At 42.3% G+C, this 18747-nt stretch overlaps 1 protein-coding gene across 5 annotated transcripts in view; it reads right to left on the reverse strand.

Annotated features, from left to right (window-relative positions):
* Positions 1-18747, reverse strand: part of LOC116974125 (F-box-like/WD repeat-containing protein TBL1XR1) — a 211660-nt gene that overhangs the window by 133892 nt on the left and 59021 nt on the right. For all 5 annotated transcript variants that reach the window (XM_033022282.1, XM_033022284.1, XM_033022285.1 and 2 more), the window contains one exon: positions 5316-5377. The gene's annotated coding sequence lies outside the window, so the exon portion shown is untranslated. The remainder of the gene's footprint in view (positions 1-5315; positions 5378-18747) is intronic.

Here is an 18747-nt window from a genome sequence, read left to right on the forward strand (position 1 = left end):
TTCACGTTTCACTGACATTCCAGATTTGGTATGCAGTGAACTGTATGTGTTTCTGTCCCATTTCATCTGGTGATTTAGCAGTAGACCTGGCTTCAGAAACATAAACTGGTACAACAGCCACTTCCCAATTCTAGCCATTTAACACTGGAGGTGAAACAAACAGCAGGTGGTTATGTACAAAGTGCAAATAATAGGAGCTAATAACTTGCTCAGAACGGCATGCAGTTTCCATATGGCTTCTTACCATAACACTGAATGATCTAAAGAAGCCAAGGAAAGGGAATAAATAACTGAAGTTTAAGATAAATTGTATCCAAGAGATCCTTAAATGACTTTTCCATTATTATGAAAGATCCCCATACAAATGGTGTCATAACGTGCCATGGTCAGGATAATGAACAGGCATTTAGAGAGGGATTAGCAATAGCTTTAGGATTGACAGAGGGAGAAATTTGATGAAGTTACCAGGTCTGGAAGGATTGAGTTATAAGGAGAGCCTGGATAGGCTAAGTCTTTTTTCCAAAGAGCATAAGAGGTGCATACATAACGTAAACTGACAAAGTTTTTTCCTCATGGTTGGGAAGTCTCAAACTAAAGGACATAGGTTTATGGTGATTTAGAAGGGACCCGAGGCCCAACTATTTTCACACAGAGAGTGTGGATAAATGGAATGAGAAGCCCAGCGCAAGGGTAGAGGAAAATACAATAATAATATTTATAAGACACTTGGTACATGGGCGGCACAATGGCGCAGCAGTTGAGTTGCTGTCTAACAGCACTTGCAGCACCGGAGACCCGGGTTCGATCCCAACTACGGGTGTTGTCTGTACGGAGTTTGTATGTTCTCCCCATGATCGCGTGGGTTTTCTCCAGGATCTTTAGTTTCCTCCCACACTCCAAAGACGTACGGGTATGTAGGTAAATTGGTTTGGTAAATGCAAAAACTATCCTTAGTGTGTGTAGGATAGTGTTAATATGTGGGGATCGCTGGTCGGCGCAGGTTCGGTGGGCCGAAGGGCCTGTTTCCGTGCTGTGTCTCTAAACTAAACTAAACATGGATAGGGAAGGTTTGGAGAGGCAAGTTGTACCAGAGACTCGAATAGCTGCAGATGCTGGTACCTTGAGCAAAACAAAGGTCTGGAGGAAATCGTTGGGTCAGGCAGCATCTGTGGAGCGAATGGACCGACGACATTTTGAGTCGAACACTTCTTCAGATTTGCTTGGTGATGCAAGTTGGTCACCATGGAAGAGTTGAGTCAAAGGGCCTGTTTCGGTGCTGTTTAGCTCTATGACTCCAAATTAACCAAAGTTGGGGCCTGGAATACTCAGAAAGGGTGCATGTTGGAAATAATGCCATATCTTTGTTGGAAGATGCTACAGCAGTGAAGAGAGAATTGGGAGAACAGAATGATTAAAAATGCAAGAGACCAGAAGAGGCCAGGAGAGCTACAAGCCAGCCCACATTTGAATGAAATATGAGTATGGTCAGTGAAATTACAATACTTTAGCAAGACAGGAGCTGGACTGGAGTGTTTTGAGGAGATAATGAGAAGAAAGTTGAAAGTATAGTTAGGCAATTACGCGCTCCACAGTATTAGACATGACAACATTTCCAGTCAGTTTACTTGACGTCAATGCCCTTTAAAAAAATCTTGTTATGTTATAAAATCCATGAAAATGTCATCAAACATTCTTTAATGTAATTGGCAACATGTCCTGCACATTTTTCAGAGATGCATTTAGATCATCTACGGCAGGAGTTGCGTTAAAAGGAGCATTTTCTTGTCATGTCATTAATTAGCTACAGTTCAGAAGTGACACCATATTAATTCCAGTGACAACAAAAAATGATTTTCTTGCCTAACGTTTTTAGTGGGTAGAGCAGTATGTATTTGTTATAAATTGATTTTTGAGACTCAGGAGTTCCTGACAAGCTTGGATGTGTTTTAGCTGCTCTTAACCGAGTACTTTACTGAGCGATTCCCATCGTGCAAGCGCTAGGTATGTTGACCCAGGCCTGCATCACATCCATGTTGAGATAAGGACCACAGGGGTCCTTGTCCCAGAACTTCAACGAAGCTCCAGCAGCTCCATAGTCAACTTTAAACACTCAAGTTGAATGTGAACTCTGCACCAAATCGTTCACCTTCATCGGTTCCACGGCAATCATTCACCAGCAATCATGGAAAAAACATCATGGATTTGTCCTGGTCTTTTCTTGCTTCCAGTGCCTCCCCCCCTCCCCCACAACCAGCAGGGCCCCAACACCAAAACATCACCCATCTATGTTCTCTAGAGATGCTGCCTGACCCGCTGAGTTACTCCTGCATTTTGTGTCTATCGTGGAAAAGCTGTTCAGTTCACACATAAAACTGAATATTGGGGTTTTCTGGCAACCGGGCCTCCCTTTCTCCACCTCCCAATTTCCCGAGGCTCTGCTTCATTTATTGCAGATGTAATGTGCAGTTTCATTTTTATGGATATCAAAATATATTTGTTCTTCAGCCAAACCACTGTTGTTAAATCGGTCAAGGAAAGGATATTTTTGACATAAAGGATAGAATGACGCAAAATGATTCAAATGATCACCATTGTGTGGGAAGCAACTGCAGGACTCGCCCTGAGCTCCCGTGAGGGTGGCCCAGCCCGGGGCTGGAACTGCGCTCTCGTGAGAGCGGCCTGGCGAGGGGCTGAGAGACTTTCCCGTGAGGGGCTGTGGCCCGTCGGAGTGGCCCAGCCCGAGGGAGGAGCGGCACTCCCGTCGGAGTGGCCCAGCCCGAGGGTGGAACGGCACTCCCGTCGGAGTGGCCCAGCCCGAGGGAGAACGGCACTCCCGTCGGAGTGGCCCAGCCCGAGGGTGGAACGGCACTCCCGTCGGAGTGGCCCAGCCAGAGGGAGAACGGCACTCCCGTCGGAGTGGCCCAGCCCGAGGGAGAACGGTACTCACGTGAGGGCGATCCGGCTCGGGGCTGGAACGGTGCTCCGGTGGCTGGGACGGCGTTCTGAGGCGGTGACCTGAGTCCGGGGTTCAGCCGCGGGCCAGCGGCTGCGTGTGCTGGACTGGAGGGCGGCAGCTTCGACCACCCCCGGGCCGCGGTGTTTGAACCGGCCCGTTTGCGGGGTTCGGTGAGCCGCGGGACTGATTTACCATCGCCCGGTGGGGAATCGCCTCAGCGCAGAGGGAGAAGAGGAGGGAAGAGACAGTAACCCTAAGATTTTTGCCTCCACCACAGTGAGGAGGTGCTTGGAGGATACACTGTGGTGGTGTTAATTTGTGTTTATTGTTGTTTATTATTGTATGATTGTATGTATGACTGCAGGCACGAAATTTTGTTCAGACCATAAGGTCTGAATGACAATAAAGGTATAAAGGTATTCAGATGCTGGGTTAAACTGAAGACAGACACAAAAAGCTGGAGTAACCTGGCGAAAGGAATAGTGGAATAGTCAGGAAACACCACCTATTTCTTTTCTCCAGAGATGCTGTCTGACCCGCTGAGTTACTCCAGCTTTTTGTGTCTATCAAATGATCATCATTTTCTGTTTAAATTATAAATATCTCTAGTTTTTTTTTAAATTCTCCAACATCTCAGTAAAATGTTTTAAAAGTTTTTGATTGAATAAATTTGCAGCGTGTGGTCATAGGGTACAGTGTGCTTTCCCCACCCCCTTTCCTGTTACTCCAGCCAAAACAGTTCTTAATTTAGAAAATGAAGCAGTATCAGTCACAGACAGCAACATGTGGTGGGGCTGAGACAGTTTAAGCTTCATTTACACTAGCGGCCATTCAGGAAGTAGTTCTGTAATAACACAGACTCTTGGAGCTGTGAAATCAGCCCGTTTTACCTTAGAATATATCCAAGTTTTGCAGCAATGAATGTGAGCAAAGCACAATCTGTGAATACAGCTGCTGAACCTTCTCCACTCTCCCAATTCCTATCCCAAATTCTATACTTAATATCCTGACTAATGAAGGCCAATGTACTGAAAGCCTTCTTGAAAGCCTATCAACCTGCGATGCCACATTTAAGGAATTATGTACCTGCACTCCTAGATCCCTCGGCTCCACAACTCTGCCCAGGGCTCTGCAATTCACTGTGAAGGACCTTGTTTGACTTCCCAAAATGCTACACCTTGCACTTATCTACATTAAACTCTATTAGCCATTCCTCAGCTCATTTATCCAGCTGATCAGGATCCTGTTGCAATTTTTGATAACCATCTTCACTATCTATGATACCACCCACTTTACTGTCATCTACATACTTACTAATCATGCCTTGCACATGCTCATCCAAAGCCTTGATACAAGTCAAACAACAATGGGCCCCAACACTGATCAATGAGGCAAACCACTCATCCAAAACATTCTGCATTTTAAGTGTTTTCCTCATTTGTGTAATCGAGTCAATGATAGATTGAACAGATCCAGGTTTCTATTTGAAGCCTTCATGTGATGGCCATGCGTCTGACATGGCAAGCAGCCTCATGACTCCATGTGCAAAGTGACTTTTCAGCGGTGAGTTTCAACCACATTAATGGCCCGAGTAAACATGTATAGCAGATATCATTCCATAGTTTACATTCATGAACACTTACCTACAACAATCTGGAGACTCACCATCATTCAGTGCAGAAATATCTCTTTGACCCATCATATTTATGCCCACCTTTCTGCCCATCTGTACATCTCATTTACCTGTATTACGAGAGTATCCCACTATGCTTCGACTGTGAGTTGTCTCAATGCCCCTTAAGCATGGTCGATGTATCCGATTCTACCATCTGTGCAAAATCCAGATACCAACCTTTGGGTAAAAAAAAAAACACCCCGCTCCTAGAATCCGTTTGAAAACGGCTTCTCCTCAAATTAAACCCATACCCTCTTGCTGATAGCTTTGCCACACAAAATAAATGGCTATCGACGCCTCTCTTAGTCCATGTACTTCCAGTAGATCATCCTTGGCCTCCCTCGCTCCATGGAATCCAATCTCTCCCCATGTCCAAAGTCTACAGTGCATGTAGGTGGTGATCCATATGCCCACATCAATTTATTGCACATGTAGCACGTTTAATGTTGTGCATTATGTCAGACTCTGACTGGAGCTTCTTCTTGGGTTAGTCTAGTCTTTCCTATCCTCCTTTTTGCAGCATTGTGGTAACACTGTTTTAAAGAAGCCTTACAAATAACCTATTGCACTAACCACAAGCATTTCCTCGTGAGAGGCTCCGATCATCACATCTGACAAATGCAAGGTCTCAAAAGTGTTCCACAAGAACAGTGCACAATTCGGAAAGAATGGGACTGTACTTACTCAGTTACCAATAAAGTGAGGCCCAATCACTCACACTTCCAGCGCCGCTCTCAGCCAATGACCTACCAAAAACAGACGGAAAAAATAAAACAATTATTAATTTTTAAATACAGAATATTTACACAAATGAACATTGCCAGTTCTATTCTAAATCTTTTTTTTAAATTGCCTTCAGCTCAATATATTTCAATACAACTATTTTTCCTTACAAACATGCATTGGAAGGACTGGGATGAAACAATCCAAGATTTCTGCAAGGCTGTGGATTCATGGCCATCTTTTGAGCACGTTGATTCATACTGCTGAGCTCAATAATTTCAAGACAAAACTAGTAACGTCATCAGCTCCTGCTAAAAATACTTTGAAAAGACAGCAGCAGGAAAGGAATGGAAAAACATAGCAGATAATTGTAATCTGATTTTCAGAAAGGATGGCCCTTTAAAAACAAAACTAGTAGAATTTTTGTTGGGATCATAAATTCCCCAAAACCAATTTACCCAAAGACAGGAAAACTTAAGGGGAAAGAGAAAATCTTTAAACACTGACATGCAGGACTAAACACATTCTAACAATCTGTTAGTTTGGCCTCCTGGTCATTTAGACCCTTAAATTTATGAGGTTTTGCTTTGAACTGTTCATTCTTGGAATATTGCCTCCTGAGGCTACCCATTGCTGCCTTCAGTACAATACGGAAAGCGTTTAAAATTAAATAACAGGGTTGTAAAGAGGCTTGGAAAGGCAGATGGAAGATCAAGTCGAAAAAAAGGGAGTCATCCACATTTAGTGCATAAAACTGAAACAGAGCATTTGTTCAATTGGTGATAATTGGCAAAAATTGATGTTCGGAGAGACTCACGTGACCTTCTGCACATGTCAAGCTGCCAGGAAGATAAATACTACGCTGGCCTCATTTAAAAATAGAATTTAAATGCAAGTATAAAATGTCTTGCAACAATTGCATAATGATTCCAATATATATCACAAGGGAAACAGTTAGAGTGAATGCATAGCATTTTTACCTGGTGTACGGGAGGGAAATCAAGAAGAAGAGGACAGAGGTTTAAGGTGAGAGGGGAAAGATTTTATAGCAATCCAAGGGGCAACCTTTTTCACACAGACGGAGGTGGGTATATGGTACACCAGAGGAGGTAATTGAGGCATGTACTATAACAACATTAAAAAAGACATTTGGACAGTTATATGGACATACTTGCTCCGCACGCATTTGGTCTTTATCCTTCCAACCTTTGCGTTAGAGAGATATGGGCCAAATGCGGAGAAATGGGGCATCTTGGTCAGCATGGATGAGCTAGGCTGAAGGGCTTGTTTCTGTGTGGTATATTTCTCTAAATATTGTATATTTAGAACTCTTGGCCACATCTGTTGCCTAACCTGAGTATTTCCTGCATGTTCATTGTATTTCAATGTTAACATCATTCATTTCATCCTATTTTCGGATTCTCTTTTCCACTATCATTTATATTCTATCAAGGTTCCTATCAAGTCTCATTCATTTCACTGCTCTCTGCCAGCCGTTTCTTGCCGCAAGGCATCTCGCTAATTATTCCCGCTTTTTCCACCTCTCAGAATGTTACTCAACTATCAGAATCTGCTCTTGTAAAGATGATTATTACAAAAGCACAAGATTCCCTGCAACTCTAGTACAGTACTGAGTCTGCGTTTATACATCGGCATCAAATGTCAAGAGGAAACCTGGAGTTATATTGCAACTCTAACGCGTGAAATGTCCCACAATTCTGCACAACAGTGTTCATTAACTGAGCCATCCAAATAACCTGGCCTTGCATTTTAAGCCACAGTAAATTTGCATGGCTTTGGCACTGAATATTCAAATTATTTACATTGTTCTATTATTCATATTCCATCTCCTGAAATATGTTATTGTAATTATGTTTCTTTACCCTGTTAATCATGTAATAAGGTTTTGACTGAGATTGTTAAGGGCTTGGACACACTAGAGGCAGGAAACATGTTCCCGATGTTGGGGGAGTCCAGAACCAGGGGCCACAATTTAAGAATAAGGAGTAAGCCATTTAGAACGGAGACGAGGAAACACTTTTTCTCACAGAGAGTGGTGAGTCTGTGGAATGCTCTGCCTCAGAGGGCGGTGGAGGCAGGTTCTCTGGATGCTTTCAAGAGAAAGCTGGATAGGGCTCTTAAAAATAGCAGAGTCAGGGGATATGGGGAGAAGGCAGGAACGGGGTACTGATTGGGGATGATCAGCCATGATCACATTGAATGGCGGTGCTGGCTCGAAGGGCCAAATGGCCTACTCCTGCACCTATTGTCTATTGTCTATTGACTGACCAACCAAATTATTCCATTAAGTTGAACTGACTTATGTATACAGATTTTAAATGATTATAGGCTAGCAGTGAATGTTGCAATATTAGCAGTCAAAAACTCTGCGATTTTATGGCATCCCCGTTATTTTAATGGATTTAAGCCATAAGTGGTTTGGCATCCATAAAACATTCAGCCGGAAATACGACTATCTATATTCAGATCCAATCAAATAACCTTGAACTCAGAAAGTAATCTCAAGTACGAGACTTATATTTAGACTACAAACACATTTGCATGTTAAATGTAACACCACAGTTATAAATATATTTTATTCCATTTTTGTACCATCTACATGCACCAACACCACAGCTACACAAGTAGGCCAAAGGATGTGGGCTCCACGATGAACAGCTAATCCACTGACCTTTCAAAACGTCTCTATCTTTTCCAAGAATTAAATTGGGAGTGTGATGGATGGATGGAGCCAAGTATGCTGACATTATCCCACCACAGTGTTGATTCCACACCATCCTTCTCAACAACCTTCATTGTCACAACACTAATTTAAACCTACACAAGATAGACACAAAATGCTGGGGTAACTCGGTAGGTCAGGCAGCATCTATGAGAAAAGGAATAGGTGTTGTTTCCGGTTGAGACCCTTCTTCAGACTGAGAGCCAGAGGAGGGGGAAACTAAAGATAGGAAAAGGTACTGACATCATGTTTCTTAAGTTCTAGGAGCGGAATAAAACCATTTAACCCATCAAGTCTACTCCACCATTCAATTATGGTTGATCTATCTTTCCCAATCAACCTCGTTCTCCTGCCTTCTCCCCATAATCTGACATCCTCACTACTCAAGACTCTGTCAATCTCTTCCTTACAAATATCCATAGATGGCTTCCACAGCCGTCTGCAGCAGTGAATCACCACTCTCTGACTAAATAAATTCCATCTTATCTCCTTTCTAAAGGTAGTCCTTTTATTCTGAGGCTATGGCCTCTGGTATTAGACTCTCCCATTAGTGGAAACATCCTCTCCACATTCACCCGATCCAGGCCTTTCACTATTCGGTAAGTTTCAATGATCCTCATCCTTCTAAACTCCAGCGAGTACAGGCCCAGTGCCTTCAAACACTCATCATATGTTAACCCAATCATTCCTGGGATCATTTTGGTAAACCTCCTCTGGACCCTCTCCAATGCCAGCACATCCTTCCTCAGATATGGGGCCCACAACTGCTCACAATACTCCAAATGCAGTCTGACCAGTGCCTTATAAAGTCTTGACATTACATCTGGTTTTGTATTGTAGCCCTCTCTAAATAAATACTAGCATTGCATGCGCCTTCCTTACTATCGATTCAACTTGCAAATGAACTTTTTGGGAATCCCGCACCAAGTCCCTTTGCACCTCCGCTTTCTGAATTCTCTCCCCATTTAGAAAATAGTCTACGCCTTTATTCCTGCTACCAAAATGACGACTCCACACTTTGCTGCGCTGTATTCCATCCGCCACTTCTCAGTCCACTCTCCCAACCTATCCTTCTGCAGAGTCCCTGCTTTCTCGGCACTACCTACTCCTCCACCCATCTTCGTATCATCTGCAAACTTGGCCACAAAGCCTTCAATTCGGAAGTAGCGGCCCCAGCACCGACCCCTGCGGAACACCGCTGGTCACTGGCAGCCAACTAGAAAAGGCCCCCTTTATTGTCATTCGCTCTGCCACCCAGCCAACCTGCTTCCCTCTGATACCAAGGGCTCTCATCTTCTTTAGCAACCTCATGTGCATCAGCTTACAAAGGTCTTCTGAAAATCCAGGTAAACCACACCCACTGACTCTCCTTTGTCTTTCCTGCTATTTCCTTCCTCAAAGAATTCCAACAGATTTGTCAGGCAAGATCTCCCCTTCACAAAACCATGTTGACTTTGGCCTATTTTATCGTGTGCTTCCAAGGAAAACCTTGTCTTTTATAATGGATTCTATAATCTTACCAACCACTGAAGTCAGGCTTTCCAACCTATAGTTTCCTTTCTTCTGCCTCGCTCCCTTATTGAACAGGGAGTAATATTTGTAATTTTCCATTCATCTGGAACCACCCCTGACTCTAGTAATTCTTACAAGATTACAAGTAATGCCCCCACCATCTCTAAAGCCACCTCTTTCAGAACCCTGGGATGCAGTCCAGGTGACTTATCCACCTTCAGACATTTCATCTTCTAAAGCACCTTCGCCTTAGTGATAGTCACTCTACTAACTTCCACCCCTTAACACTTTTGAATTTCCGGCACGTTGCTGGTGTCTTCCACTGTGAAGATTGATGCAAAAAACATGTTCAATTCCTGTGCCACTTCTTATTCCCCGTTATCACTTCTCCTGCATCATTTTCCAGCAGTCCAACATCCACTCTTGCCCCTCTATTAATGTTTACATACCTGAAGAAACTTTTGTTATCCTCTTTTATATTATTGGCCAGCTTACTTTTGTACTTCATCTTTTCTCTCCGCATTGCCTTTAGTTACCTTCTGTTGTTTTTTTTTGTTTTTTTTATTTTTTTTTAAAGCTTCCCAATCCTCCAGCTTCTCACTAATCTTTGCATTGTTATATGCCTTCTCTTTTAGTTTTATACTGTCCTTTACTTCCCTTGTCAGCCACGGTTGCCTCATTATCCTGTTAAAATCCTTCTTCCTCTTTGGAATGAAAAGATCCTGCATCTTCCAAATTGTTCCCAGAAATTCCTGCCATCGCCGTTCCACCGTCATTCCTGCTTGGGTCCCTTTTCAATCAACTTCAGACAGCTCCTCCCTCATGCTTCTGCAGTCACATTTGCTCAACAGAAATACGGACATTTCCAATTTCATCTTCACCCTCTAAAATTGCAGGATGAATTTTTAATCATATTATGGTCCTTGAATAATATCCTTGAATATCTTCCTCTGTGCATTTGGTAATCAAAAAATATTAAACCAATGCTGTAACCACCAGATGAGACACCAAATTTCAAGTGGTCATACTCTATCTAGATTTTGTTAAGCCAGAAAGGGTGCAGACAAGATTTACCGGGATGTTATCAGGACTCGAAGCCCTGAGCTATAGGCAATGTTCCCTCTAATTTTTAGTAGTTCGTGTGCACAGAAATCTTGTATTGTGCAATTTTTTATGTTGTTACAAATTTGTGTGTGCACTGAATTCTTATGCAAATATATGACCTCATGAGCTTTTGGTGTAGCAATTTTTACTATTTCGTTAAGCCATTCAACTTTAAACCAGCTTGCAGTTCTTTTGCGCTTCACACCCTTTGCATCCTTTGAATTTGACATGAATCAAAATTTCAATAAAAACTCAATAAGCCAGCTACAGAATTTGACATGGATCTTCGTAAACTGTACAATAAAGTCATGTTTAGTGAGATTTTTACAAATAAGTATAAATCATACACTTCATAATACTGTATGTTTATTGATTACTACATTTTAGATAACATCGTAGTGTCTATGACATACAGACTCTTGAATGCTTTCGTTTTTCAAATGAAAGTTCTATATTTTAACACTAACAAATAAATAAATAAATGGCGGACATTTTTTCCACAAATTTCAAAATCCTTTTGTGCACACATAAAGTTTCTTTATGCGCTGGTTTCAAAACTTGTGTGTGCGCGCATACGCGCACAGCTTAGAGGAAATACTGGCTAGAGGGAGAAATTGAGCAGGCTAGGACTATATTCCTTGAGCGTAGGAGGATTAGATGGGGTTCTGCATTAATATGGAGAGTGACACGGTTAATTCAGAGTCTAGGGTCCTGAACTTAAAGAAAGGACACTTTGATGGCATGAGACAGGAATTGGCTTGGGTAGACTGGCAAATGATAATTAAAGGGTTGACTGTTTAAAATCACATGGCTGAACTACAGAAATTGTTCATCCCTCTTCATAAAATGGGGAAGATGGCTCAACCATGGCTAGCGAGGGAAATTAAGGATAGTGTTAAATCCAAGGAAGAGGCATATAAATTGGCCAGAGGAAGTAGCAAACCGGAGGACTGGGAGAAATTTAGAATTCAACAGAGGGTTAAGTAAGAGGGGGTAAATAGAGCGGGGAATATAAAAACTGACTGTAAAAGCTTCTTTAGAGATGTGAAGAGGAAAAGATGAATTAAGACAAATGGAGGCCCCTTACATTCAGAAACAGGTAAATTTATAGTGGGAAACAAGGAAATGGCAGACCAGTTAAACAAGTACTTTGTTTGTGTCTTCCTTAGTGAAGACAGAACCAATCTCCCAGAAATACTAGGGGTCTGAGGATCTAGTGGATTTGCAGGTCCTTGGTGAGACCACACCTGGAGTATTGTGTGCAGTTTTGGTCTCTTAATTTGAGGACGGATATTCTTGCTATTGAGGGAGTGCAGCAAAGGTTCACTATTCCCGGGATGGCGGGACTGACATATGATGAAAGAACGGGTTGACTGGGCTTATATTCACTGGAATTTAGGATGAGAGGATATCTTATATAAAATTCTTAAAGGATTGGACAGGCTAGATGCAGGAAAAATGTTCCCGATGCTGGGGGAGTGCAGAAACAGGGGTCACAGTTTAAGAATAAGGGGTAGGCCATTTAGGACTGAGATGAGGAAAAACGTTTACACCCAGAGAATTGTGGAATTCTTGGCCACAGAAGGCAATGGAAGCCAATTCACTGGACGTTTTCAAGAGAGTTAGATTTAGCTCTTAGGGTTAACGGACTCAAGAGATATGGGCAAAAAGCAGGAACGGGATACTGATTTTGGATGATTAACCATGATCATCTTGAATGGCGGTGCTGGCTCGAAGGGCCGAATGGCCTACTCCTGCACCTATTTTCTATGTTTCTATGAGGGGTGATCTTATTGAAGTGAATAAAATCATGAGAGACATAGACTGGGTAAATGGGTGGAGTATTTTACCCCCACAGTATGGGGAATCAAGAATCAGACATACGTTTAAGATGAGGGGGAGAAAGATGTTATCTTTTTGTTTTATACAAGGGTGGTAGGTATATGCAACAAACTGCCAGATGCATTGTTAAGGTAGGTACTATCACAATATTTAAAAGACATTAGGACAGGTACATAGATAGGGTAGGTTTAGGAGGAAATGGACCAAATGCAGGCAGGTGGGCCTAGTGTAGAAGGGCCATGTTGGTCAGTGTGGGCAAGTTGGGCTGAAGGGCCTGTTTCCATGCTGTATGACTCCAGGTACCTTTGTAATCTTTAAACCTGAAACATGCATTTTTACAATTCGTCAGTCATGCTTTCTGTAGTGATAAAAAAAGACAAAATTATCTTTTCTACACCCTTTTGTTTGACTGAGAAGTCAAACAATCTTGACGCAAGGACTTCATAGATTATGTATTCCCCTTTCAACAACACTCTTGCCGAATGCAGTCGGCAGTATTTATAAGAATACCTTTTCTCCAAACACCATCTTATTCCACAGCCATTTTCTATTGCCAGTTTTGACTGCAGCAGTTGCCAAACCATTAATTCCTCGGGAAAAAAATCACAGGCAAGTCAATTCTATGTTTAGCAGATGTTAATGGAAAAACACTAACACGCTGGATAACAATCAGGAGAGGGGCTGATATCTCCACTCCCTGGTCAGGGTCACTGAAGCATTCTGCTGTATCAGCAAAAAACAGAAAACTAGTCTGACAAGTGCCTTGTCATTAGAAACTCAGAAACATTCACAGGGAATTCCCTCACATTGGTTGACATCCCTTTCTTTATTGAGGTCTTCAGAGGGAGTGGATGTGAAGGTGGGATAACATGGAACGGGTCTGAACGGGTGATCGATGGTTGGCATGGACTCAGTGGGGCCCAAGGGCCTGTTTCCATTCTGTATCTGCAAACGGTGAAAATTGAAATTGAAATCTAGTTTTGCACCCTTGCCTCCTCCTGCCCCTTCCCCACAAGACCATGTTTTCACTCTCAAGGATTACAACATTGGCGTGTTCTTTCACATTGCTGCAAAATGTCACCTGAAACCAAACACTAAATCTGGCATTTGCAGAGTGGACCCTCTCCGGAGCTGGATGGTTTTGGTCACTTGGCAGCTGCATCCAAATATCTACAATTGCTGTGGGCAGTTTGCTGTGCTGCATTTACATGGATAGGACAGGTTTGTTAGGAGAGATACTGACCAAACCCAGGCAGGTGGAACGAGTGTAGTTGGGATTTGTTGGTCGGTATGAGCAAGTTGGGCCGAAGGGCCTGTTTCCACATAGTATCACTCTATGACTAAAGGGCTAAGTGAGATGACTGCACTGTTAGGCTGTTGCAATCAAAGTTAAATTTGCCATTAATCAGCCAGATGGGGAAGCAGCAATTTTACCTGGATATCCATATCATTAATTTCTCTATGTCTTAGCACTTCAAAGATAAGGTTTACTAAAGCTGCCCAATAAAAGCAGAAGGGTCAGAAACTGGTCCTTTGGCCCAACTCATCCATGCCGACCGAGATTCCCTATCTAAGATGGTCCCAGTGGGAAATTACAAAGCAAAACATCTAGTACAATTAGGAGTTGGAGGACTGAGTTTTAAAGGGACTGCGGCTTCAACATTACAAATCGCTTGTGGATCAGAGGAGAAATTATTTCAACAACACCACAAATGCTATTTATTGAGAGCATTGCACACACTGCCTGTACCGACAGAATACACGGGTGCAGTGTGTACACTGCATGTTCTGAACAGAATACACGGGTGCAGTGTGGACAGTGCATGTTCTGAACAGAATACACAGGTGCAGTGTGGACACTGCATGTTCAGAACAGAATACACGGGTGCAGTGTGGACAGTGCATGTTCTGAACATAAACAGATGCAGCGCGCACAGTGCATGGATCAAACAGAATAACGAGTGCACATTAATCCAGCCTTTGTTACTGCCACTCCTGTTACCCTACTGCCCTCCACAGCTTTTTAAATATTGTTCGCACTCCTTCCCCTTCCCCCCCCCCCCCCCCCCCCCCCATCCCCAAATCCACAAAACAGCAACAGCAGGCGTAAAATATTTTGTCAGAGGCATATGATCTGCTTCTGGCCCACAGCCGGCACCTACACATTCAATGAATGAGTAAATGAGAGCAGGCCCATACAGTGCGTGGAAGAGGTGAAAGGTTAGGGTTGGTGAGCAAGCATGGTAAGCTACAAGATCTCAATCTATTTCCTTTGCTGCTACCCCGGCCGATAATGCCTCAACACTTGATGCCAGTGTCTGCCCCATGGACTCCCACTCAACTGAGAGAGGAAACGTATCCGTGCACACTGATGACGCGAGACTCCAGGGCAGCTGTTCATTACAGTTCAATTGCTGAACTAAGAAATCCTGCCACAAAATAACAAGCTGCCATCTGCCATTAGCAGAGCGACGTCTGCCAAGTGGGTTCCTATGTTTAGCATGAAAGAGCACATATGCAACCAGTTAATCAGCCAGTCTTAAAACCTATGCCCGAGTTGGATTTTTAATATTGCATTTCTAAATCATTTTAACAAGATGTTACCATAACACAAGGAACATCCACACTGAAAACTATAGCACTCATTTAAAGCATCCCAAAACAACCCATTTCATTCAGAAATAGTACAGAATGGTTCAGTTTCATTGTATATTTAAATTTGTATGATATGTAATCATTCGACAAATCTAATGTAACTTCCAAACAGTGATGTCAAATGAATGATACCCACCAAAGTTTAATATTAATTTAATGAATGCAGTTATTGCTTATCCATGTTATAGCAACAGATGTGGCGGGTTCCAAATGTATGTTTGGATAGAAAAAAACTTTGTTTGCAATTTTATTGAGCCAAGGTGGCAAATAGACAGAATGAGTTCTGAAATGATCCTAAGAAATGATCAGACTGGACTGCCAGAACAGGGAACAATAAGTAGAATGTTATTACACGGATTTGTATTTGTCGAGCATGAAAACCAAAGTCATATTGCTGCCTTGCATGTTGTTTCTATAACCAGTCATTTCTCCCACTCTTTCCTTCCAAATTTCTAGGAAACCTCTAAGATGGAATAGAGTCTGAAGAAGGTTCTCGACGAGAAACGTCACGTATTCCTTTTCTTAAGAGATGCTGCCTGACCCGCTGAGTTACTCCAGCACTTTGTGTCGAATTTCAAATAAAAGGTGTCCTTTGTGACACATCTAAAGTCATTTATCATTTTTATAACAGATCCATTTACTTTGTTATAATTGTGTAATGAAAGTGATGTATAGTTTGCAGTGCCTGCACTACTCTGCATTATAGATCGTAAATATTTGTGCAAGGTGCCAAACATGATCGGCATTTTTAAAGTTTTAAGGGCCTGTCCCACTTGGGTTATTTTATAGATGACTACAGGCGACTAGTCTGTCGCTACATGGTCTCCGGGGTGTCGCCTGTATGTGAGTGGTCTCCTCAGTCGCCCAAAAAGTCGTAGCATCTTTCTGGTCTCCGCTGGATTTTCAACATGTTCAAACATTTTCGGCGACAGTCGGCAACAGTGATTTGATGCCAATGAGAGTAGCTTGACTTCTCCTGACGTAGGTGCTGTCGTAGGTTATTGCCGGTGCTGATTTCGGTGAATTCCATTGGCGACAACCTACGTCAACCGGCGACAGGTACCGGCGACTGAATTGTCTTCAGTTGTCGCTGACAGGGTCGTAGCTTGTCACGAGTGGACGTAGGTTGTTGTCGCTGTGGTCGTAGGTAGCCGTCCTAATGGGTCGCCTGTTGTCGGTAGCTTAATGTCGACTAGGTGGTAGGTTGTTGTAGGTTGTCGTAGATATCGTCGTAGGAGGGTCCAGTCGCTAGTTTTTTGGCGACCTGCTACGACTATCGCCGGCTGTCACCTAAAAAAAAAATCGCCTAAGTGGGAGAGGCTCTTTACATCCTTTGCTACATTTTGAATTCTTATCACATGTAATGAATAACTAAATAAAGGCAGAATTACATGTTTGAATTTGATCATACAAATTCCCCTTCTTCTATACATATCCCTGTGCAGTTCGGTAAGAATATGGAAGAAGCATTTTCCCACATTCTGATAGGTGAGCAGAGAATGAGTTAAAGGACTGTACGTACATCAAATAAATTATCTAAAAAAACACGCGGGCTATCAATTCTTGTGCCTGAGGTGGTCACACACCACCGCCAATACTCAAAATGAGTAAATGTTAATGACATGGTCTTCTCATGAATGTCAGGCATGAGAGTCAGTCAGTGAAAAGCGATGTATAATAATGATATCAAGAACTCCTCTATTTCAGCTGCTGCTCCACCAGCTGTGTGAAGCTAGTACATCCATCGTTGGTTGCTTCAAGGACACGGTGGAAACGTAAACCTCCAACATTATAAACTCTGCAGAGCCATTTGGTATTTCACAATATTTACTAGACATCTATGCCTTCCAACATTTACACCTACCCATGCCAAACACAAAAACATCCTTCCCACACCTTTCAACTGTTTTGTTTACGTTCAACTTTCTGTAAAAAGGTTTTGACTCCATAGCGTACACCAAAATAAGGCAAACATAAAATCTTCATGTTAAAGAAAGCTCCTTGGGGAAAGGTTCAGATCTCAGCTGAGCGGTGAATCTCATTAAGCCATTGATAAGCTTGCAATTTGCCTTCATCTCCCACACATTTCAACAATCATATCATGTTCCCATGTAAACAAACAATTGATTCACAGATATTACAGATTTCTAGAACAACATTTCCAAATTTGTCCAGTAAAATAAAAATGTTTCCTGAGATATCAAAATGTGAAACAAAAAATTTGGTGTGATTTTATGGATTGCGATGAAGCACATCGCATGCTGTAATCATTTTAAGCATCAACATTCTGCGATGAGTTGCTTTTTATATATAAAAAATGAGTAGGTATGCGTCAGATAAATTCTGCACTTATAGTGGCTTGCAAAAGTTTTCATACCCCTTGAACTTTTCCACATTTTGTCACAACCACAAACGTAAATGTATTTTATTGGGATTTTATGTGATAGACCAACACAAAGTGGTGCATAATTGTGAAGTGGAAGGAAAATTATACATGGTTTTCAATTTTTTTACAAATAAAAAACTTGGAGGGCAGGAGGCCGAGGGGTGATCTGATAGAAGGGGATTTTTTTTCTGTACAGAGGTGTTGGGTACATGGAGTGAGCAGCCGGAGGAAGTAGTTGAGGCAATAAGATTGTTACTGATCTTGCTTCGTGGATCTGCTGTTCAGCTAGATCTTCAAATGCAAGACTTTCGAGGTGATGCTGTGATTCACTTGTATGTCTTCCAATTTACTTTTGTCCAAGAGTTAGTGGTCCACTCCACATTGGACAAAGCACATGCAGATTGGGTGTCCACTTGGTAAAACATCTCCATTCAGTCTGCAAGGTTGACAGAGCATCCGGTTGCTTCCAGAAACAATATCTCACTTTCTATCTGAAGCCCACTCCCCTCAGTAATGAATCCAACAGTTTCATGTGACCAGCTTTTTCCTTGTCAGTTTGATCCAAGATCATCCACCTGCGACATTAGCTTAGTTTTTCTCTCTCTTCACTTATGCAAAGTGCTGAGTGTCCAGTGAGTGACATTCTGCATCTCCAGCTGTTTAACAGACGTTTGCTCTTCTGTCCTCGGTCACCTCCATATGTTCACCTCCTCTAGTCAAATTACTGAATAGTTAATCATCTTCTCTTAGAAGGCACCATAAGCTTTCATATCGCCTGTATGATCTTGGTCTCCGCCCTAACAAACATTCCCTTTTATTCTATCCATCACGCCCCGTTTCTGCATTTTGAAATATATTTGCACTCTCACTTATCCTGTTCCAATGAAAGGTCATTGACATGAAATGTTAACTTGTTTGTACCTCTGTAAAAGTACTTCGACATTTCCTGTGGTTAGTCCTGTACAATTACCCCCAAGATTAGGGCTCTTCAAGGGCGTGCAAGAATATCTGTAAGAATCTGAAGAAGGGATCCAATGCGAAACATCACCTATCCATGTTCAAAAAAGGAATGGTTTTGGTGTATTCTTAAGACCAGTACATTTCCAGCTGTCCTATTGGCAAACTGGTACAGCTGGCATTGTAAATCTCCT

The sequence above is a fragment of the Amblyraja radiata genome, chromosome 6 (genome assembly GCF_010909765.2).
Source record: "Amblyraja radiata isolate CabotCenter1 chromosome 6, sAmbRad1.1.pri, whole genome shotgun sequence".
Classification (NCBI taxonomy): Eukaryota; Metazoa; Chordata; class Chondrichthyes; order Rajiformes; family Rajidae; genus Amblyraja; species Amblyraja radiata.